The sequence below is a fragment of the Marmota flaviventris genome, chromosome 17 (assembly GCF_047511675.1).
Source record: "Marmota flaviventris isolate mMarFla1 chromosome 17, mMarFla1.hap1, whole genome shotgun sequence".
NCBI classification, from domain to species: domain Eukaryota; kingdom Metazoa; phylum Chordata; class Mammalia; order Rodentia; family Sciuridae; genus Marmota; species Marmota flaviventris.
Window position 1 is genome coordinate 60399299 of NC_092514.1, and position 19739 is coordinate 60419037.

The 19739-nt window shown below is 37.0% G+C and overlaps 1 protein-coding gene across 4 annotated transcripts in view; it reads left to right on the plus strand.

The window, feature by feature from the left end:
* LOC114102000 (signal transducer and activator of transcription 5B) overlaps nt 1–19739 on the plus strand; it is a 63871-nt gene that overhangs the window by 16995 nt on the left and 27137 nt on the right. The window contains exon 1 of one of the 4 annotated variants that reach the window (XM_071602979.1): nt 17791–17853. The exons of the other annotated variants lie outside the window; for them this stretch is intronic. The gene's annotated coding sequence lies outside the window, so the exon portion shown is untranslated. Of the gene's footprint in view, nt 1–17790; nt 17854–19739 lie in introns of those variants that run through there. 4 annotated transcript variants of the gene reach the window in all.

Consider the following 19739-nt stretch of genomic DNA (forward strand, 5'->3'; position numbering starts at 1 on the left):
GAGGACAGCCTGGGCAATTTAGTGAGACCCTATCTCAAAACAAAAAATAATAATAATAATGAAAAGGGCTGGGAATGTAATTCAGTGGTAGAAACCTCCCAGATTCAATTCCCATTTCCACCAAAAAAAAAAAAAAAAAAAAAGAAAGGAAGAAAGACATTCCCTCACCATGTAACTTTAATCTTAGAAGACACTTAAGGGAGGGGAGTGATTTTTAGTTCTATGTAGATGGGGTGATAGTACTCTTCCTAAACTGCCAGATTGCAAGATGGCTGTCAACTCCATCCAGTATGGAAAACAGAACAGAGTTCCAGCAGACCCACCTGTAGAGAGATTTTGGCATCTGGGTAAAACACAAGCCCTATTCCCCTCCATTCTTCAGGCCTACTTTCTACTTAGTTCATCTTAATGGTCTTTTTAGATACCTCTGAAAGAACTTTTGAGGAAATGGATAGAGCTTCTGTGTTGCTTTGAATTTTGCCTCACACCTAAACCAAATCAGTTGGCTTTAAAATAGTAAATAAAATACATGGTAGCTTTTACTAGGTAAGTTTTAGGGACCCTTTATTTTAGTATGGTGCCAAAAGTAGATTCATTGTAATGTTTAAAACATTCTATTGTAGTTTGTTAAATATAAATTATCCCTCCATAAAATTGAGAGATAATTTCAGTAAAGAGGAAAAGAAATCCCTTTCTTCCAATTATAACAGCCTATTTTAGAATATTTAAAATGTTTTCTTTTCCCTTTTTTTTGCTGTTTTGGGGTTTAAACCCAGGGCCTTATGCATGTGAGGCAAGACATTTCTCCAGCACTAAAACATTTAAGAATGCATATATAAGTTGGTATCTTCCAAAGAAGCTGATGTTTTTGCTTTAAAATTTTATTATATTGTTTCCACAAATGTATATTGTTTTAAACTGAGAAATATGTGGTCATTTTCAAGTATTTCAAGATATTTTTGTGATACCTAAATTTTCACTATGATGGTATTTGTGTGTGTGTGTGTATATATATATATATATATATATATATATATATATATATATATATATATATATATATAAAATTTTATACTGTGGGAAAAAGAAGAAACTAACTCTTGCTAGCTGCCTCCCTCTTTGTGCTGCTGTTTGTGGGTAGGAACTTCAATCCCATTGTGAATTTTTACCTTCATGCTCTATAAATCTAAAAATGTGGAGATTGAATCTGCAGATCATCTTTGAAAGATAAAGGATTTGATTTGATTGTGACAAGCATGAAACTTATCCTGTAAATAAAAATGTCCTGGAAAAAAGCTGGAGTAATTCTACTCTGTGGCATCTTTGATTGGACCTGATTTGTTCTGCACATGCTATAGCTCCTTAAGGATGATCCCCTTTTACCAGGGACGAACAGATGTCCTGATTTTATTAGAAATTGCTTTCATATCACCAGGGCTTCACAAAAGCTGGTAATCTCCCTATAATTCTGATGTTGTTGAGATACTTTTAAAACTTTTTTTCAGATATTGGTTTGCATGCAGACTTTGTTTATGTATAAGATTTTAGTCAGTGGTATCTTTTTCCTCTAAAAGAAAAAAAAGAAAATTAAAAAAAAAAACCAAGGAAGTATTATTATTTATTTAGACTTCAAGATATTTAATATTAATATTAAAATCAAAGTTTCATAAAGGTATGTCTGCTTTGTTCACTGCTGTATCCTCAGTACCTAGAACAGAGCCTGGCATATAATAGGTGCTCAATGAGTATTTGTTACATAAACACAGTTTCTATCAGATGGTTTATACAGTTACAGTTGTTTATGACAGGCAGGTGCTCATCTCTGATAATAAGCATTGGTTGATGTGAAGATAACTTGATTCCATTTATTCTTCTTTACCTCAATATAAAGTGTATATTCCAGAGAGCTTCAGTTCTTCAACGGACTGAACGTATGTCCTTTACTGTGCAAGAAAGAGAGGGGAAAGCCTATAAGTTTTGTTTCCTTTGGATTTCAGAGTTAAAGATGGAAGGAATGTGAGTTTATTAGATAGAAACATTCCTCCCCTATTCTTAAAATTGTATAACAGAATGTATCATTTTAACTTTTTTTTTTTTTTTTGGCTGTGCTAGGTATTAAATCCAGGGCCTTGTGCATACCTGGCAATCACTCTACCCTGAGCTACATCCCAACCCCATTTTATTTTATTTTATTTTTAACATATTTTCGTTGTTGTTGGACCTTTATTTTATTTACTTATTTATATGTGGTGCTGAGAATCGAACCCAGTGCCTCACACATGCAAGGCAAGCACTCTACCGCTGAGCTACAACTCCAACCCCAACCCCATTTTAAACCATTTTTTTAGCATACAGTTCAGTGGCACTAAGTATGCACATTGTTGTGTAACTGTCCATCTCTGGAACTTTCTCATCATCCAAACTACAACTCTGTATTTATTAAACAGTAATTCTCTATTTACCCCTTCTTCTTCCCCTAGCAACCACAATTTTACTTTCTGTTTCCATGGGTTTGACTATGTTGTGTACCTCATGTAAGTGGAATCATATACCATTTGCCCCTTTATGTTTGGCTTATTCTTTTTTTTTTTTTTAACATGACCTTTTTTGTGGAGACCTGATGGTTTTTCTTTCCCCTGATTATTTAGTTTTTGCTTTGTACCGAGACAAAGCCAGTGATGCATACACAGTAAGTGTTCAAAGACAAGTTGATTCATCAGTTCATTGCATACCACTAGGGGGTTATTAAACCTTTGAAAATTCGATTCCTAATCTGTATGTCTCTAGGCTTATCTCTCCAAGTCTTGCTGATAAGCCTGCACTGACAGTAATATCAGAGATTAGTTTTTCTCCATGTTTTATAAAACAAATTGTTCTCCTTCTTATAACTTGACTGTGAACTGGAAAATTACTAGTACATTGTTGTAATTGTTTATACAGATATTTAGACATACTCTACATAGGGGACCTCAGCTACAGGACAGGCTTTAATTGAAGCTCCATTAAGAAATCATATGCGGCCTGATGTGGTGGCACTGTAATCCCAGGGATTCAAGAGTTTGAGGCAAGAGAATCACAAATTTGAAGCCAGCCTCTGCAACTTAGTGAGAACTTATTTCAAAATTTTAAAAAGGACTTGGTATATAACTCAGTGGTATAGCACCCTTGAATTCAATCAGTACAAAAAAAAAAAAAAGATTATATGCGTATAGTTTTTTCTTTTCTCTTTTTTTTCAAGTCTCATTACTCTTCCTTCCTCCCTGTTTCCCTTCCCATCCTTTTCCTTCTTTCCTTCTCTTTTTTCATTTTCATTTTTCTAAGTAGTTGATACAGTCAAAAGCTGACCCTGTGGATTCAAATATAAGTAACATAGTCAGCTCTCTGGCAGTTCACCTTGAAGGAGAGAAAAAGAACTAAAACTAAGGCAGACATATACATAGTTATTTTTTAAAAGATAGAAATTGTACCTGGCATGATAATGTACATCTGTAATCCCAGCAACTCAAAAGGTTGAGACAGGAGGATTGCAAGTTCAAGGCCAGCCTTAGCAACTTGGTGAGACCTTGTCTCCAAATAAAAAATGAAAACTTCTGGGGATGTAGCTCAGTGGTAAAGCCCCCCTGGGTTCAATCCCTAGTACCAAAAACAAAAACAAAACAAAACAACTAGCTTGTTAAAAGATAAGTATATTGGTCTGGTTGGTAGAAATAGAGGGAGAGCCTTGGAGAGCAATTTGAAAAGTAATCTGTGAAACTCCAACTTTCAAACAGGATCTTGGGTTGTGAACTCTCAGGACATTGAATGTAGAGCTAGTGAAGTGACTTTCCATCTTTGTGTTCCCTCCTAATTTACATCAGGGCAGATCATTTCTGTTTGACTCCCATTTTTTCAACCTATAAAGCAAAAGGTCAATAATTAGATTGAGAACCATCAGCATTTGGGCAGAAGCCATTAGAATATGAAAAGTATTTTTAAAATGTGTTGATGAGATCTACAAATGCAGGTGTAAATGTGCCAGGAACAGAAGTCTTGATAATGAAAAATTATCCCAAACCAACGATTGCTCCTTTTGGGAAGGTAGAAATGGTAGTGATGGAACTCAGTAACATCAGTATCACGGTGTTTGTTTTTTTTTTTCCATAACTTTCCGGATGTTAGAATCTTCCAGTCATTCCTGTTTAAATAGGAATAGACACATATTGCCCTACCCCCACTTTCCCCAAATTTAGATTGTCCATATTTATAAAGTTTACTAGTCCCAAATAGATTCCTGCATTTCCTATTCCTTTTCATGGGGCCCTCTTTCAGCTCAATATGCTTTTATTGGCACTTACTTTGGTTTTCTTTACAGCAGCAGCTGCTAATTAGTGACAGCTTTTGAGCAAGCAGCTTGTCATTTTTGGCAGGGATAAGGGACATCCATAGCAAGTCAAGACTGTATTTTCATTTGCTAAATTTACTTTGCTACATGGAAATACAACTTGAATAAAAAATAGTCTGTAGTCATAGGTGGCGGTACTTTCTGAAATATCTTGAGTTGGCACTCTGTCCTATAGTTGAAGAACTCTTGGGAGATAAAAATATAATAAAATAGGTTCAGTATCTGTTGTAATGATATCATTAGTCCTGAGTCATCCTTCTAACATTAATCTACATTTTGGATGTAGAACCTCATCATTTTCTTTGGGCACAATAAAATCTTTCTTGATGGTATTTAGCCACATACATGGTAACTGAAGGAATGGATTGTTGATAAATGTTGTACTTTCCATTTATACATAACTTCTTTCTTGAGACATAATTAAAAGAAACAATTTAGTTTGCGTGGAGAAGGAGCTTTCTTTGGAATTTCAGATCGTATTAGACACATATTTCATGTAATTCTTCTCTATGAAATTGCTGCAATGAGGTGTTAGCTCTCTTTTACAAATTTGTCATGGTGTTTGTGGATGGTACAGCTTGCGATTATATTTACCTTGATTAGCACCAATGATGAGTCAAAATCTCCGTCACAAAATTTCTATAAAGTGTGATTCATTCCCATTATTCCTGTAATAAGGATTCAAGTTAATGATTTCCAGTGTTAAAAATAACACATTGAAGGAAATAACTGACCTACCATCCATTTCCCCCAATTTACTGTTGTTGTTTTTTGTTTTTGTTTTTTTTAAAAAAAACATGGAGGTCTACCAAGATTGTATAACACAATTACTAAATACCTACCAAGTACTAAGTACTGGGTTAAGGAAATTGGAATTAATGAGACATGGTTCTCACCTTAGGATAGCTTACAGTCTATTAGTTCAGCAACAGATAACTCGAAATTTCTATGGTTCTCAATCCTGGAGTGTGAGGTACATTCTAATTCTAGAGAAGCAAAGCATTCCATCTTTTAAAAATAGGATGATCAAAATTATAAAAGGCATTGGATACAAGCGTTGCATTTATTTATTTATTTTCTAGCTAAGGAGTTAAAGATTGTTGTACAGGACACTTTTCTTAGGAATGTGGAATTATCAGATGTCCTTGAACCAAATTTCCCCTTGACATGTCATACACACTGTTAATGTCAGAAGTTGCCTTCCATATCAGAGTATCTATTTCTTTGTAGCAGGGCTTGGTGAACCCAGGGGATCTCCTAGCATGCAATTAACATTTAATGTACACTGAGCATAATAAAAGTAATTTCTACACTTTTCATATTAACATTTATTATCACAGGACTTTACAACTTGTCTGCAATATCGTACATATATCAGTATTAGGTAAGTTGATATTGAATTATTAGTATAATGTAAATACGTATTCAGATGACTTCAGGATCCTTCACTATCATCTTACCCACTGAATAGTTCACAAATGTTTTCTCATTTGTATCAATGATATTGACCCTCTATGAGAAATGTTTTCTGCTATTAGAAAACTAGTTTAGGATGATCCATGACAAATATTGGTGATGGATTATAATGTAACTAATGAGAACCCAATAAGGAATTTGGGGACAAATGTAACATACGTAACATCTGTGCCTCTTATGGGAAATGTCGCATTGCTCATTCTGACCACAAGTGGTCAGGATCTAGGTTTTGGCCTTATTGGAAAGTTACCCACCTCCAGGACAGTTCTCGTTATTCTCCTCCCACTCCTTTTTATATTCTGAAGCTTTTAGCTAATTTCTGATTGAGTTAGAAGAATGAAGGTGAACCACCAAACCCTACTATGGCTTTCTCTGTCATCTTGGTGCTTTCAGACTCTTAGGGAAGAGAGTCTCATTTAAATCTTTTTTCCTCCCTTGCTATGGGACTTTGGAGAGATATCTCAACTCTTAAGCCTGTCTCCTCATCTATAGCCTAAGGAAAATATTAGAACTGTCGTGTAGGTTCCTTGCGAGGCTTGGATGAGAAAGCATGTAAAGTGCCCACAACAGTGCATGTGGCAAGAGCTTCGTGAATATTTATATCACTACTGTTACTACTACAAGGGTTGCTTCTCCTTTGCTAATTCTGGCAATAAGTACAGGAAGGCCTTGGAAATTAAGTAGTTTAATTTTGTGTCCAACATGAAATTGTATTGTAATTTAGCCTATTCACAAACTCAGGAGTTTTTTTCCTTGAACCCTGAACTGTCTTCATTTCAATCTAGATGTTCTCAGACAGGGATTCAGTACTCTCCATCATCAAAGCCCAGACTCTTTAGAACAAGAGCTCATCTTACAAAAAGCCCGGTGTCTCTGTTGCCACCACAACCTGAAAGTGATGAGTTAAAAACCACATAGAGCCCTAGGGCATGCTGTGGGAGCCAGTTGGAGAGACCCATCACATTTTCTTGCAAGCTGCATGTAGATGGTTAAGGCAGGAACTGATTTGGTTGAGAAAACTTTTTAAAACTTTTTTTTTCCTTCTCTTTCACTTTCATACTCAAAAGAATCTAGTTTTGCTCCATCTAAAAAGACTCAATGCGTAGTCTTTCCTGTAGTTTGATCCTCCCCCCCCCTTTTAGTTAATGGACCATTTATTTTATTTTATTTATATGCGGTGCTAAGAATTGAACCCAGTGCCTCACATATGCTAGGCAAATGCTCAACCACCGAGCCACAACCCCAGCCCTTGATGCTCTCTTAAATAAGTTTATTCAAGAATATAATGTTGTTTTTTGAGGGGGGTCAGGATGAAGTTTTCAATATTATTCACAACTATTAGGGGTTACTATCTAAAGAAGATTTAAAATCCTATTTTCTGTCCCCTTTTGATTACAGTTTTATAGTCTTTTCTCGACGTCTAAGCTAAGGAACTATGTATTCATTGTATATGTGCTTCTGTGGTTGTCAGCATTGAACCCTGCAAATATTCTAGCATGTTGGACCACTATTTTGAGTTTAGTTTGAGAAGAGAAAAGCTAAAATTTTATTTTTATATCAGTCAATTAGAGAATTTACAGGCTGTTGCATTTATTATTGCCAAAATGCCATCTTATTTTTAGATGGAAACTTCTGGACCATTGATATAAAATCTAGGATGGTTCCTGTCCTGTCCTTAATCTCACCTTAAACCTGACAGTTCTCACCGGTTCACAGTTCTCTCTCTCTCTCTGAAAAGCGTAGCTCAGTGTGATCTTACCACCTTTTAAATTGAGGCAAGTGAGACACTTAGATTGCACAGATTCTGGGTCTCACGTTTGCTTTGTTTTTCTTTGGAGCTTTACTGGAAACCAAATGCTGTTGCGTACTAGCTGCAGAAGCAGGAGGGGAAGTTGGCAAGAATTTACTGCTTTCTGTTTGGTCTGTCTGAGACAGCTGACCTTTTGGAAGGAAATAGCTGCTCTTTGCTTCTTCCTGTAACAGTGCAGCCTGTGAAAGTGTGCGTGCACGCATACACACACACACACACATACACATACACACACAGAATCGTTCTGCCATTATCCCAACATAACAATGCTAGTAGGAGGCGGGAGCCTTGTGGCACATCTGTTGTGTGCTGTAGAAACATGCACTCAAGTTCACAGTGCCAAGGTGTGTGTGTGTGTGGAGGTGTAGCAAGAGAAAACCTGTTTCCAGGAAAAGTGGTTTGTTTTAGAAAAAGTATTTTATTGTAAAGTCCAGTATTAATGCTGTAGTAAATGTGTAATTGCTTCGTGTGCAATTTTAATTCATCCTAACATTAAACGTCCTCATAACAGCATTGCTTCTCATACCTGGAAAATCTTTTTCCTGACAGGATAGACCTTTGGTTTTCTTTTTTTTTTTTTTTTTTTAAATTTTTAATATTTATTTTTTTAGTTTTCGGCCGACACAACATCTTTGTTTGTATGTGGTGCTGAGGATTGAACCCGGGCCGCATGCATGCCAGGCGAGCGTGCTACCGCTTGAGCCACATCCCCAGCCCCAGACCTTTGGTTTTCTAAGACATGAGCTCTTATTCCAGTGTCATTTCTTCTCAGAATTTGAATTAGCTTTTTAACCCACTTGCAGTCATTGTTGGAGGCACCTTTTTTGCTGGATTTGTTTTACCTATGTGTAGGTGGTATCATACCACACACATTGACATGATCTTCAGAAAGCTATAGTCAGGCTTTGCAGATGGAATGTCACTCCAAAGGTAAACAAAGAAACCAGCTGATGTGGCATTTCTCTTTTAAAAGAGGAGATTTTAGTTGTCTAGTATTTTAACCAAAACATATTAGCTTCATTTTTTTTTTGTTATTTGAAAGCATTTATATATTGACTGTAAGCAAAAATGAAGTTCACGATAATTCACAGTAAATGTGAGACTACAGCTAAGTGATAGAAGTGGCAAAATGCCACAGTCTTCTGCATATAACTTGGGCTCAGTGGATAGGTATGCTTTTCCAAATTAGCAGTGGTCTCTTTTCTATATTTATTGTCGATGGTACAAATTGTTAGGTGATTAATGCTGAGGTGCGTAAAAAAATTTAGAGAATAATATAAGGAGGATTGCCCCAGGGTTTCCTTAGCAAGATCGCCCTACAGTGTTCATGGAAGCTGGTCATATCTGTCCAGCCTCCCTAAGGTAGGGAAGAATCCAGAAGTAATATAACCCTGCTTTGGTCTTAGGTATCAGTTCTTGGTACAAAACGGGTTGATGTCAATGAAATGGGAAAATTTCTCCCTAGTTCTTCTAGCCTTTTGGGTAGGAGCTAAGTTAGGAGCCAACAGCCAAGGTTTTCTGTGATCTCCTCTTGTACCCAGAGCTTTCTAGAGACCTTGAATTGTTATCCTTGAACTCTCAGGGGCCTGCAGATAGGCCAGTTGTGTCAAGGTGTATGATTCAGGTTATGAGAAGTGTATTTCTTTAAAGTAATTCTTGTACTGTTGTGAGTGGTTTTCTGTGTATTTCGTTCTATTTATGGATGGTATAAGATTACTTAGTCATATCAAAGATGAAAAAACAGCCAGACTATTGATATAAACGTGTGTGTGTGTGTGTGTGTGTGTGTCATAATAACAAATTAATCTTCAACTTGGTCTTGAACCACTTCTTGAAAACACGTTAAAGTTACTATATATTTGAAAGTGATAGAATTACATTTCTTAAAATAATATTTCATGTTTCTGAATTTTTACTGTTTCATGTCCTGCTTAAATCAAGGCTACCTGGTTTGTATTATAGTCCCATAACTGGGATACTGTCATGTTGACAAAAATTTCTTCCTATGCATTTGTGTTTCCCTTTAAACATGGTGTAGAATAGTCAGGAATACCAATTGCCCATGAGTATTAATTCTATATTTCAGGTTGTTTGTTCATCTTTGGTGTGGTGCTAGGGATTGAACCTAGGGCTTTGCACACATTCTACCACTGAGCTATACTCCCAGCCATCAAATTTTACATTTTAAGCAAAATTTAATAAGTCAAAGAACTTTACCAAAAAAGTACCAAAACTCCTTCACCTAGGTGTAACAGGTATTTACACATTTCTTTGATTTTTTTCTCTGATAGTTGTCATTTAGCATACATGTTGTACATAGATCTAGCATTATTAATACTTCAAGAGGATATGTCTACATGGTATTTGTGTTTCAACATAACTTTTTAAATGTAATTTTCAAGACAGCACACTGTTCTATCAGATTAATGTGTTATTGTCTAACCATTCCTTTATTTTGGACACTTAGGTTGTTTCCAATTTCTTCTAATTGTGTGTCGTACTACTTAACTAGTGGTTGTCCCTGGGAGTTGACCTAGTGCAAGGCACTCTTCAAAGCAAATTTTTCTAAGTGGGAACTTAATACTGCAATCAATCCTCAGTGGTAAGGGGGAGGCTGTGGGCTTTAATGAGGAAAATATTGAGAACATGTTTCTTATTTTTCCATAACGCAGATGGTCATTATTATGGGCTACAGCAAATGTTTTCAGTCGTCTGGAAAATGGTATTGATGTAACTTCTTCTCCAACGGGTTGTTCAAGTTGCTTATTGGATTTGGACATGGAGATAATCACATGCAGGGACGCTGACATCCTATCCTACCAGCTGCAAGGAAGTTGAGAAGCCCAGAACTTTATCTATGACTAGGGACAGTATCAAGATGAGAATTAAGCCTGGTGTGCACGCCTGTATTCCCAGCAGCTCCAGAGGCTGAGGCAGGAGGACTATGAGTTCAAAGCCAGCCTCAGCAAAATCGAGGCGTTAAGCAACTCAGTGAGACCCTGTCTCTAAATAAAATACAAAATAGGGCTGGGGATGTGGCTCAGTGGTCGAGTGTCCCCAAGTTCAATCCCCAGTACCCGTCCCTTGCCAAAAAAAAAAAAAGATGAGAATTAAATCTCCACTTTCATTGCTTTCGTTTCTTTTATGTTTATGGAATTTATGCCCTTAAATTTGATTTTGAAAAAAAAAATACTGAAAAGTTGTAAGAATAGAGCAACAAACACTCACACAGACTTCAGTTAGATGGACCAATTTATGAGCAGCTGTTAACATTTGCTTTATCACTCTCCCCATCGCTACTCTTCCCTCCTTTGAATGTAGGTTGCAGACATAGGACTGCTCACCCTTAAATAGTTGAGTATGTGCTGCTAGATCAAGAGCATTCCTATACACCCCAATGCCATTATCACTCTCAAGGTATCTAACATTGACACAAGAATATTGAATGTACAGACTATATTTAAATTATTTTAATTAGCCCAATGATGTCCTGCGTTGTTTTTTTTTTAATTATGCTTTTGATAATTATCATGTCTCTTTTGCCTCCTTTAATCTAGAGCAGTTCTGCTTTTTGTTGTTGTTGTTCATGAGAGTCCCATAAGTTGGATTTTAGGGTTTACCTGATTGTAGATTGTTTCTTCACACTTCCTTATAAATTAGTTTTTTGTATTCTTTTCAGCACATCACATCTGAACACACATAATTTCACTTCATCTCATGGTTGGGGATGTTTGATCCTGAGGTTAAGATATTGTTTATCAGGCTGGGGGATATAGCTTAATTGGTAGAGTGCTTGCCTTGCATGCACAAGGCCCTGGGTTTAATCCCCAGCACCATAGGAAAAGAAAGAAAAAAAAAAAAAAAAGATGTTGTCTACCAAATATATACTCTGGAATGTACCTTTTCCCCTTTGTGAATAATAAGTAATTTTTGAGGTATTTTGAGAGTTTAAAATACATGTTAATCCACTGATGAGGTTTTTGATTTTTGTATTTAGCAAGTGGCTCCCTTCCTTGCCCTCTCCTTCCTTCTTTTTTTTTTTTTTGTAGTTGTAGATGGACAGAACGCCTTTCTTTTATTTGTTCTTATTTTTATGAGGTGCTGAGGATGGAACTCAGCGCCTCACACAGTGACAAGCACTCTGTCACCGAGCCATAGCCCCAGCCCCCTCTCCTTCCTTCTTGCACTCCCCTTCTCCCTCCTCTTTCTCTCTTCCCAAAGTGACATGTAATGTTTTGGCTGTGATGTGAAGATTTATGACTATCTTCCCAGAATGTTATCATCTCTGTGTTGCCTGAGCACATTTTTCCTTGTTTGTTGGGCCAAACACACTTTGCTTTTATTCTTTCTGTTCTTTTTTTTTTGGACTGGGCATTGAACCCAGAGGCACTTACTGCCATATTTCCAGCCCCCCTTTTTTTTTGTATTTGATTTAGAGACAGGTCTTGCTGAGTCACTTAGGGCCTCACTAAATGGATCAAGCTGACTTTGAACTTGAGATCCTCTTGCCTCAACCTCTTGAGCTGCTGGGATTACAGGCATGCACTACTACACCCGGCTCTGTTCCTTTCCTATCTGTTTAATAATTTTTTTTTTCAAAAAAGAACTGTCTTCCCAAATTGCTTATAATGTCCACTTTTTTTTTTTAAGCAGATGGCTCTGGTATTAACCTACTCTTTTGAGGAGGGTGGGTACCAGGGATTGAACCCAGGGGCACTTAACCACTGAGCCACATCCCCTGCCCTTTTTATTTTGAGGCAGGATCTCACTAAGTTGCTGAGGCTGACTTTGAATTTGCAATCCTCCTGTCTCGGTCTCCCAAATTGCTGGGATTATAGGCATGCACCACCATGTCCAGCTATTGACTTATCTCTAGGTGTAGTAATTTTGCTATAACCTTCTTTCTTGATGTCAAGCCAATTTTAATATGAACAAAGTCTTAATCCTTTTTTACTGCTATTAATATTTTTCTGTCCCTCAGTGTCCCTCCTACTAGGTAAGCACCACCACTTAATAATGTTGGTATTGAGCAGTAAACATGACCAGGGAAATGGCCCTTTATATTCTGTCCAAAGCCCTTTAGTCATTAATAGGTACTGACGTGTTCAACAGTTTTGAATGCTGGCTCCTTGCCTTGTACTTTTCAGCTCAGAAGCAATAGTTATGTCTTCTGCTTCATCTGCCAGCTAGCCCTAGTCTTTGCCAAAATCAGAGACTCTTATTATTATTCTCATTTCTTGTTATTTTTCTCTGTAAATTACGAAATGTAACACACATAGGGAAAAGTGCAGTGAATAACATGACAACCCCGCACAGGTCCTTTGGACTCAGTGTGGCACAGCCGTGGGGATACAGGCTCTGGGGTGGATCCAGCTCTGGGAATGCCTTAGTACTGTGGGACCAGAGGCAGCTATTTCACCTCTTCTGTCTTTTAAAATAATATTTTATCAAGCTAGAATTACATATCATAAAATTCACCCTTTTAGAAAAGTGTGTACAATTCAGTGGTTCTTCGGAGTCAGCGTTATAACACTGTCACCACTTGCTAATTCAAAACACTTTCACCATCTCCCCTCTGTGCATTTGCCTCTTTTGATCATTCTATGAAATGGAATCACAATGTCACCTTATGTGTCTGTCTTTCCCTTTGCACGTTTTCAAGGTTCATCCATATTACAGCATGCATTAGGATTTCGTTCCTTTGCATTTTTGATATTTTTTTATTTGTGAACCCAAGGCCTTTCTCATGCTAGGCAAGTGCTGTACCGCTGAGCTATACCCTCAGGCCTTTTTATTTTGAGACAGGGTCTCATTAAGTTGCTCAGGCTGGCCTTGAATTTGCAGTCCTCCTGCCTCAGTTTCCTGAGTAGCTGAAATTACCGTTGTATGCCACCACAACCAGCTCTTTATTCATCAGCAGACATTTGGGTTGTTTGCACTTTGGGGCTGTCATGAGTACTGCTTGTGTGAACATTTGTGTACAGGTTTTTGTGTGGACATGTCTCAGTTCTCTTAGACATATCCCTGGGAGTAGAACTCCTGGATGGTATAGTAACTCTACGTTCAACCTTTAGTGATCTGCCAGATGGTGTTCCAAAGTTGCTACACCATCCACAATTATATTTAATCCTACTGAACCTCTTTCCTCATCCATAAAGTGGGGATAATAACAATGCCTACCTCATAGGGTTTTTGTGAGGATTAAATGAATAGATTCATAAAAGCATAATGTGAGTGCTCTGTCAATGTTAGCTCTTAAATCTGGTTGGTAGACAATAATAACCACACTAGTAAAAGTTATTTTAATTCATTTCTCAACATTATTATTTCTGAAATTTATTTATTAGGTAAATCAGAATATTGTTAATAATTTATAAAGCAGTATAATAAATGAAGCTGCAAATTTTATTAGTTGCCTTTTACATTATTAAGTAGCAGGACTTAGATGTGTCCTTGGAAGGAGTAGGGAAAGGCACGGTCCCCTGGCACCTTAGTCTCTGCTGGAATAAATATTTACACATAGTAATTCATTCCTACCACAACCTCCCAAGGAACCTAAGTATTATTATTCTCATTTAATAAATAAGAAAACTGAGGCACAGAGAGGTCAAAGATTTCAGATCTTTTGCAGAGCTATATTTAGGAGAGTTCAGCATTATCTCCAGAACTTTAACCCCTTTTTAGAAATTTTGGCCCTGGAATGGGATGGGGTGAGATGTGTGGTGGTGATATGAGATGGAGAACAGAAATTATAAAAATGCTTTAAATTATCCACATGAATCCAGAAACTAAATATCTCTACATACATTTTAAGCCCCTGCTCTTACCCCAAGCTAGAATTCATTCACTCCATTGGCAAATGTGCTTTGTGAGCCTCTAGAATCAGATGCTCTGTACTTCTCTACCCCACAGTTGAGTTACAGCAAGACCTGGGCTCCAAGTGTTCTGGAATTCTTCAGAAAAAGTGATATTTCTCTTTGCAAAATTTTATATTTCTTAAAAGAGAAAGCTTCTGATAAAAAAGTATTTATTATTGAGATAAAGTTATCACTAAATCTCTCCCACGTATATCATTAATTGATGTAGTAGACATCTATTTGCATGGTTTTTCAGTAAGCCTGTACCATTATAAGTTTACAGATCTTGAGACTTGTATTAGCAAATGCCTCAGGGGCCACTGTATTTGGCCATCCTTGCCCTTGGATATATTAAGATTTTGGAGGTCGATGTGAATGCCTTGTGCTTCAGAAAGTACAATATTCTGCCCCCAAGGCTGTTTGAGGAGGCTTCAGAATGCTTGTGAACACTGAAAGTACAACTAAACAGAGCTCAATTATTTTTCATCTTTGGCCTAATAATATGACAGCGAATCCATTTCCCAGTCTTTAGAGAAGCCCTGTGATGACTTACCAAAGATACAGACCACTTCCCTTGTGAGAACATCACACATTAAAGATGGAGTGCGTGTAAAAAAGCAGAAGGGGCGGGGTGTACTGGGGATAGAGGTGCAGTCACTCTGTAGGTTCAGTAGCTTTTGATGACTGGATAGATACCAGAGAGAGGGACAGGGAATCAGCTTAGGTGGAATGGAAGTAGCCTAACAAAGGGGATGAAGTGTCCTGACATGTACAAAGAAAAACACTGCTTAAATTCTAGGTTTTATTCATATAAATTGGGGGAAGTTATCTTGTCTAAGCTGAGTATTTAAAGTGGTTATACACCCAGCTATCCCTCTCCTCGGTCTATACCCAAAGGACTTAAAAACAGCATACTGCAGGGACACAGCCACATCAGTGTTTATAGCAGCACAATCCTAAATAGCTAAACTGTGGAACCAACCTAGATGCCTTCAGTAGATGAATGGATTTTTTTAAATGTGGCATATATATACAATAGAATATTACTCAGCAATAAAAGAGAATAAAATCATGGCATTTGTAGGTAAATGAAGGTGTTGGAGAAGATACTGCTAAGTAAAGTTAGCCAATCCCCCCCAAAAAAAACCAAATGCCAAATGTTTTCTCTAATATAAGGTGATTGACTTATAGTGGGTTAAGGAGGGGGAGCATGGGAGGAATAGACAAACTCTAGATAGGAAAGAGTTGTGGGAGGGAAAGGGAGGGGGCAGGAGATTAGCAAGGATGGTGGAATGTGATGGACATTATTATCCAAAGTACATGTATGAAGACATGAATTGGTGCAAACATACTTTATATAGAGAGATATGAAAAATTGTGCTCTATATGTGTAATAAGAATTGTAATGCATTCCACTATCATTTATTTTTTAAAAATCAATGAAAATGTATTAAAAAAAAATAAAGTGGCTACATGGTGTTCATCTCATATTCCATATGTGTATAGATCTTAGTTTAAAAGTAAAGTACATACAATTCTGTACTATTTAATATGCTTTTATTTTACATTATATATATATATTTTGGGGGGGGAGGTGCTGGGGACTGAACCCAGGGCCTTGTGCTTTTAAGACAAGCACTCTACCAACTGAGCTATACCCCGAGCCCCTACATTATAATGTTTAAATTTTTTAAATTGACATAAAAATTGTACAACATATGGCATACAGTGTGCTATTTCAATACATGCAAACAAACTAATGATCAGATTAGGGTAATTGGTATATCACCTCAAACACATCACTTCTTTGTGTTGGGAACATTGAAAACCAACCCTCTCTGCTAGCTATTTATTTTACACTTTGACCAGTAATAAGCAGAATCTACTTTCCAGCTCTGACAAAGCACTTTTATGTAGTGAAATTATATTGTATTTATCAAAATAAGGCAACTGCTGCTTTACATTTACCAGTTATTACCCTTCAAATGTCATACTACTTTAGAAAATAACTATTGTGACATGTTCATAATTAGAATTGTAAAAAATATTCTGACATTCTAAGAGCTCAGCAGTCTACACTTCAATCAATACTAAGAACTAATTCAAAACATTAAAAAAATTTTAGTTGTAAATGGACAGAATGCCTTTATTTTATTTGTTTATTTTTATATGTTGCTAAGGATCGAACCCAATGCCTCACACATGCTCAGCAAGCACTCTACTACTGAGCTACAGCCCCAGCCCAACTAATATAAAACTTAAAGTGTTGTCTTTACATTGGTACCTGTACATGTGGCATATCACCATAGTATTTCTTTTTTTTTTAAATGTCTTACATACATGACAATAGTGGAATGCACTACATTTATAATTATCCTTTCACAGCACAATTTTTCATAACTCTGTATATAAAGTATGTTCATGCCAAATTATGCCATTATACATGAGCTCTTTTTTTGCATTACAGTTCTTAATATACCTTTATAGCACAATTTATCATAATGTTTATATATAAGGTATGTTGACATCAAATTCACATCTTCATACATATATTTTGTATAATGATGACCATCCCCTTCCACCATCCTTGCTATTCCCCTTCTCCCTCCCTTTCCCTCCCACCCCTATGTATTTCTTTTTTTTAATATTTATTTTTTAACTTTAGATGGACACAATATCTTTATTTTATTTTTATGTGAGGCTGAGGATCAAACCCAGTGGCTCATGTATGCTAAGCGAGCATTCTACCACTGAGCCACAAACCCAGCTTATCACCATACTATTTCTTTCTTAAAACAATAATAGGCTCCTGTTATATCCTTGGCCAGCAGCACATATGAATATTTATTCATATATTTATTCACACAGCAAAGACTTATGGACCACTTTCCTTGGCAAGCCATTGCACTGGGTCCTGGGAACACCACACTGAATGAGATGGGCTCCCTTCACTTACTACTCTTAAGAGTTCAATGGGAGAACATAAACAAAAACTACAGGGAAAATTACAAATGATGGCCAGTGTTAGTAAGGAACAAGTAGACCGTTGTCAACATAGACGCATTCAGATTATAAAATTATAATTGATCAGTTAAATTGAAATCTGTCTCATTTCCATGCCTTGGTATTTCATCCTGATATCCTGTTTCATTATAATTTGAAAAAAGCTGATAGGGTTATCCCAATCGTGTGCATACATTTATTTGTGCAACAACAACATGACAAAAAGTTTATGCTTATATATTAGGCGCTGTTCTGGACCCCAGAGAAAGAGCAGTGAACAAAACAGAATCATTGTGTTCATGGTGATTTCAACCTTGGGGGAGTCGGTAAGCAAAATATGATGCGTGTCAAGAAATGAGGAAATGACAAGAAAAACAGAGTAAGAGCACAGAAGGTGGCCATGGTACTATTTTATTTGGGTGGCCTGGAAGGGGATCTGTGAGGAGATCAAGGTTTTTCCACCATTTTCCTTCTTTTGTCTCTGGGTCAGTTTGCTAATGAATGTGGGTGCGGGAATTTTTTGTGTGGGTGTCATTCTCATGTTCATGAAGGGAGCTAGGGCAAGGTCCTGCACTGCTTTATTCTGTACCACTAAGAAAGACTTCACTCTTCACTCCTTCACCCCACTTTTATAAGTACTCTCATCCCTCCATGCTTTATCCTTCCTCCAAAAATCATGATTTGTTATCTGGTTCTTCAAATTCTTGGCCTATGATTCATTTGATTAAAAGGTATATTGTACAATTAAGTATCTTCCAGATGTTTGATTATAAAGAGGAATTACTTTTGGAGAGCGCACTTTTATCCTTGTCTTTCTTCTGGTGCACTCACAGCCATTGAACTTTGATGTCTTTGGTGATGTTACAGTGATCCCAGCCTTAAAGCCCTAAATAAAATTGTACACCGTTCAAGTGTTCTATAGCATTGCACAAGTCTAAAATAGGTAACTGGCTCCCGTCCCATACCTCATTGTTGGCTAACTGACTCGTCCCATAAATAGCTCAGTGTTACGCGATCAGACAGCTACAACTAACAGGAGGGTTTTTCGTTTCCTGACATACATGTGCAATTTCTGGGAGTCAACAAAATCCAGGTCCAATTCACTGGACCATAACTGTAACAGGTTCTTAGGAGAATGTGCAAATCAGTAGCCAGGTCACTTGGATGGGGTTCAGTATAACCCTGTCTTATCCCAGATTCTACATTATGGAAAATAGTGTTAGAGCAAGATTCAGTTTTAGTGGCCTTCATTATATAAAGTAAAAACATTGCTGCTCCAATCTGATTAATCCCAGAGAGTCTCTTCTGAATGCATAAAAAATTCTCAGGTGAGAACAGGGCATAGTGGTGCCTGCCTATAATCTCAGTCACTCAGGAGGCTGAGGCAAGAGGATCACAGTTCAAAGCCAGCCTCAGCAATTGAGCAAGGTCCTAAGCAACTTAGCAGGACCCTGTCTTAAAACATAAAAAGGACAGGGGATGTGGTTCAGTGGTTAAGCACCCCAGGGTCCAACACAACAAATTTTTTTTAAAAGAATGCTGCAGTGAGTATTCTTTATATTTAAAAAAAAGCATGTTTAAAAAAACTACTCACTGTTGGAATATAATGGCTCAGTCTCATTTCTCTTAGTTGAAATGTATTCTTTTTTGTGGAAGATTTTTATCAGACGTAATTTAACAGAATATTGCATCATAAGTTCTGTAGGAATAACTCAGAAGGTGAACCTTGGGGTATTTTATCAAATAATCCTTTGTCTTTGTGTTGTTGTAATTAGTGATAATACATAGGGTTCCATCTGTGCTTTAGATATTTTCACTTTTTTTTTTTCCCTTAATGAACACTAATGTGACTTGATTCAAGTTTCTTGAATAAATGGTGCAGTGACACCATTTGAATCAGTACTTATTTAAAACTGGGCTAAAATTTTCTTATTATAAGACCATACTAAGGTCAGAATGTAAGTATTTTTGAGACAATGTGTGTTTGTGGCGGGTGCTATTCAGTGCAGTAGTGAACTAGATGATATTGGAACCTCTGTCCTTAAGGAGCTGCAGTAGTTTCCAAGGTCTCAATCCATGATGGCCATCTCCATTCCTTTGGGCTTATGGTGAGGCAGAATATCATGGCTGAAGAGTGTGGCAGAAGTAAACAGCTCTGGACATCGCATCAGGAAGCAGAGAACACTTTTTTTTTTTTTTTAATTGTATTGAG